Below are 5,267 nucleotides of genomic sequence, written 5' to 3'. Positions count from 1 at the left end.
ATATTTTCTTACTTGATTATTTGATTTTAAAATATGTACATTAATTTATCTTTTTTACAAAAATTAATTTTGAATTCTCCTTCTATAAAAAAATTTTATAAATAAATTTATTAATAAAATTATTACCATTTTCTTTTATTAATAAATTTTTTGTAGATCCAAATTAATAATTTAAATTTAAATTTGGCAAAATTTGATTGTGGTATTTGAACTTAAATAAAATCATTTTATAAGAAACTGAGTAAATTGAAATAAAAGATAAATTGGGTAAAAGTTAAATAATTTCAAAAGAATGGGTATTTGTAAATTGTGAAAGTTGTAACTAAATCAACCTATTTTGCTAATTTGAGTTTAGCTCAATTTAAAACCAAGTAAATAATTTTCAAATTTTTATACTATTATAAAAAAAAGAAAAAATAATTTATTTAGTCAATTTATATTATTTTATTTTAACGTAATACAAGTTATTCATCTAAATTTGACTTTAAATATGAAAATTTTTAAATTTTTTTTTTTATAGAAGGAGAATTTAGACATAATTTTTGTAAAAATGATAAATTAATATACATATTCTAGAATCAAATAATCAAGTAAGAAAAATATATATATATATATATATATATTTTAACACCATAAATTCTTTTATACTTAAATATTTGGCTTATTAATAAGTATATCAATAATCTGTTTAAAGATTTGTATTTTTCAATTTAGTCTCTCAACATCTCAATTTTATTCAATTTAGTCATTGTAGTCCTTATATTATATATTTTTGTTCAATTTAATTCTTATGACGCAGCAGAAATCACAGAGTTTCTTTGGCTACATGATTTGACAATAGAAACAATATTAATCAAATTAACTGTTAGGATTCAATTTACTATGATCTTCCTCTTCCTTAATCAATTAACTCTTCAATAGGTGAAAAACCTTAAGTTTATACAAGTATAGAGTAAAAATGTCACGACCCGAAACTCTCATCGAGCACGTGACAACCACCGCGACGTCCCGATAGGCACTCATTGCCCTGAATGTCGATCGAAACCCCGCAAGGCTTAGCATCAGCTTCCGCATCTCCCTGATGAGCGATAGTTATTAAATCTCGTATTTTAAGAAATCATAAGTCGTTTTCAAATCAAAACAATAAAATATTATTTTCTGGCTCACAGGGGCATTTTCGTCATTTTTTTTCAAAAATATCGAAACCCGTCAAAAACATTGTGTAAAAGCTAAATATGTTCATTCATACTTTAAATCAGATAACTGAAATATAAAATTACGTTTACAGTGACACGTGGGCCCCCAACTAAGCAAGAAGGTGTAGGGTTACGAACCCTTACTTTCTATGATGCAACTCCGAGATTAATTCTCGTCTTAATCAACTATCAACAAACTGTTCTGAGCCTGAAAAATGGATAGGAAGAGGGGTGAGATTACATAATCCCAGTGAGTAAACAATTACCATCAAAAGCATCTAAAACCGAGTAGATGGAAATAATATAAAAACGTTATATCTCAATAATGTTCATAACGCAAAATTCGTTTCAATCTATACCAAACAATTTCTTTTCATCAAAATTTTCCAGCTTATGAATTTCTTAAACTTGGCCCCTACCAGAATCATTCTCGCGGGTACCTTTATCAAGGTATCCCACTGAGACCGCCAAAGCTGTTAAATGTCCATATCCATAAACATGTTTTCACATCTGATACAGCCGTTCCTTGGTGTTGGCTGAGTCTCACTCTCACGTGGTGGCTCGAACGTGAGGTGCACTCAAATCTTACCTCAGGATATACTTCATCTAACATCTCCCCTCGGAGGTAAATATATATTTAGGTTACCGTGCCCCTCTCATAGGCAGTCCACGGAAACCCCCACCACTGCAGTGACCGTTTAATATACCACCAGACCCATAAAATTTTCAGTAGCATAATATGACGAATAAAATGTAATCCAGTCTACCAAGACCAATCCAAAACTGTTCATATATTTCATGCCAACCCCAAAAATTTAGCCATCATGCCACCATAATGTCATAAGCCACAATTTCAATGACATATAAAATCATAAATTTCAACACAGTCTCCATATACTCAATTTTTTCAAAACAATATTTGATTTCAAAACCAATATAAATCTCATTTAAAAAAAATATTTTAATTGAAAAACATAATATTTTATAATTTAAACTCACCATTCAATAAAAGCATCAAACAAGTATAATTACTCTAGATATTTAAGACGATAAATTGTCCACTCACAGTTCTAGGAGTCGATGTACTCCTAATTCCAGTCTTCAAGCACAATCTTTGTACTTTTACCAGTGTAATTTGCTCACCACTTATCTACAATGTACAATACATAATTCACCACATTAATGCTTGACCATTATAAAATCAATTCAGGCTCGGTGTATATGCATGATATGATATGCAACTTATCCGACTACCGCTTAAATGCGGTGCTGATTTAATTCGGCTTATTACTCGATTAAATGACAATTGTTCCGATTTGGCTCCAAATTGCTCCATTTCATTTCTAATATTTCAATTCACTAAATACAATTCCAATAATCTAAAATTCAGCCTAACAACCCTCACAATTCTTCTTGAAAATTTTAGTCATTGTGGTGCACTATCACTAAAAATTTTCCCATTCCATTTTCTCAGCATAAATCATCATTTCATCAATTTTTCAACCAATTCACTTGATCACAAAATCAATTCATTACTTTTACATTTCACATAGGGTTCGGCCATTGAAGGTTCATGGGGAAAATGGATTCTTTTCTTGTTGTTTTGTTTCTAAACATGCTTAACTAACTCTAAACACCAACATAACTCAAAATCAAACAATTCCAACATCATTTCTCTCACCAAACCCATTCGGCCAGCCATGATTTCCCCATTAAAACATACAATCCAACCATGGAAATTAAGGAGAAATGCATGGGTAAGGTAAATCATTAGCAAAATCAAAGAAATTGTACCTTTGCTTGATCAAATCTTTGAATTCCAACACTTTCTCTTTGATTGTCCCCACCTAGGGTTTGTTCTTTCTTGGTTTCTCTTCTCTTCTGGTTTGGCCAACCACTTTGGGAGAAATGGGTTGGTTTTTATGCCTTTTTATAAAGAAACAATAAAATAATAAAAGCATGACACATGGCATTTCCTTATTGGTTCAAATTTTAAATATTTGACTTTTAATTCTTTAATTCTCCACCACACATTTCTCATGTTTATCCATTTCCATGATGAATAAAATCCCTTGGTCTTGACAAGTGTCGGGGGTGAAAATTTACCGATTTACCCCTGGAGTGGCAAAATTACCATTTTGCCCATGTACTCCAATTTATACCGAAATTAAAATTTTTCACTTCTAAATCTCAAATCATACTCCAATACTCAAATCATACTCCAATAAGTCAAATGGGGCCAAAAAATCTTTTCTGAAAATTTTCATTTTGTCCCCAAGTGGCAAATGACCATTTTGCCCCTAGATAGTGAAAATTTTTGTTTGACTCCAAATTGATCCTCGAACTCCGAATTACCATTTTGAGTCATCTCTGGTTCGTGAAACTCTTAATTTCACCTTAAAATTCCTATTTGAACTAGTTCGAGGCTTAATCGACTTAATGGTACCATTAGGAGCAATATCGTCTTTTAATGATTTCTCGAACTTCCTAAATATGCAAACATTCTATTGAGCATGTAAATGACGTCGTAATTATTTCATAGAACAGGGTTTGACAAAAAACCTTTCAATTTCTTTTATAAAATTTAAAATTTCCACAAATAGTTTATATGATAATTCTTGTATATTATTTTATAATATTATATGCACAATTAAAAATTGTATGTTTTGAATGGCAATTAAAAATTATATTTAATTAGTCAAGATTCTTGCTATAATAGTGGGACAGATAATATCATTCAAACCCGAATAGAGATCTTCTATAGCAATTTCCTACCCCTTTCCTATCCCAACTTCTAAAGAGCACCATCATGTTTCTTCTCCTTAATAATGGTGATAGGACTTATTCGGTTTCAACATAACACCGAAAAAGAAAATTAGTTCTTTCTTATTCGGTTTCAACATAACAGGATGTGGAAAAGAAATGCTTGCAGATGTCAAGTTCTGCTGGTGTCTACCATCTATTTTGTGCTTCGAGATTTTGGCCTCTAAATTTTCGATGCCTACAAGCTTCTTTTGCATGTGATGAATTTTGGCAAAATTGTATGTCCTTGCCACCTTTGTATGATGATATTTTATATAGATGTTTGCTTGCTTGTAGCTAAGCTGATGGAAGCAGATTGCTTCCTCTTTTTCATGTCTTGGTTATGAAGCTTCGTTTTGTCTCGCTTCTAACCTTGTACAGCTCATTTTACTATCTATGAAAATCAGCTTATCAAAAAAAGATTAGAATAAAAACTCCTTTAAAAAGATATAGAGGAACGAGTAAAAAAAAATAGTATATGCTCAATTTTTGAAGTGTAACCGGAGTTTGTAGAGAAGCTTGAGTTGGTTACGAGACCAATTACAAGATTCAATCAACCTAGAATTTTAATAGAAGAGAAGAAAATGTATTTTCAACCATGATGATGAACATGATCAAGCAGGTTGCTATTTCCTTTCTGTCTATCTTTGCCTTGTAATCAAGCAATTGAGATTTACAATATGCTGATTATGTATAATTTTAAATTCATTTTGGCAATTTGCTTTTCATTTATTTGAATCCTCACTTTATGCATTATGATAACAGAATTTTATGGACTTTCTCTTGTTTTTAAATCATGACGATTTGTTTCAGTTCTTTTCTTTGGTTGTCAGGACTTTCTTCTTTTAACTATACATCGATGGAACTTTTGCAAAAACGAAAAAGGAACAACATTCTTTTTTTTTCTTGGCTTACGATTTTTTTATTTTCTGGTTAAGTATCCTCATCTCTTTATGAATTGTGTCACGACCCGAAACTCCCCATCGAGCCCGTGACAACCGCCACGAGGCCTCGACAGACATTCTTCACCCCAAATGCCTATCGAAACTCCGTAAGGCTTAGCATCAACTTTCGCATCTCCCCGGTGAGCAACAATTATAAAATCTCGCATTTAAAAAAATCATAAGTCATTTTCAAATAAGAACAATAAAATATTATTTTCTGGCTCATAGGGGCATTTTCGTAATTTTTCGTCAAAAATCTCAAAACTTGCTAAAAATGTAATAGGTAAGCAGAAAATATATATTTAATGATTTAAAAACAAAATAA

Source organism: Theobroma cacao, chromosome 7, assembly GCF_000208745.1.
Source record: "Theobroma cacao cultivar B97-61/B2 chromosome 7, Criollo_cocoa_genome_V2, whole genome shotgun sequence".
NCBI classification, from domain to species: domain Eukaryota; kingdom Viridiplantae; phylum Streptophyta; class Magnoliopsida; order Malvales; family Malvaceae; genus Theobroma; species Theobroma cacao.
The sequence above is the reverse complement of the archived record's forward strand: the minus strand, read 5'-3'. Positions refer to the sequence as shown.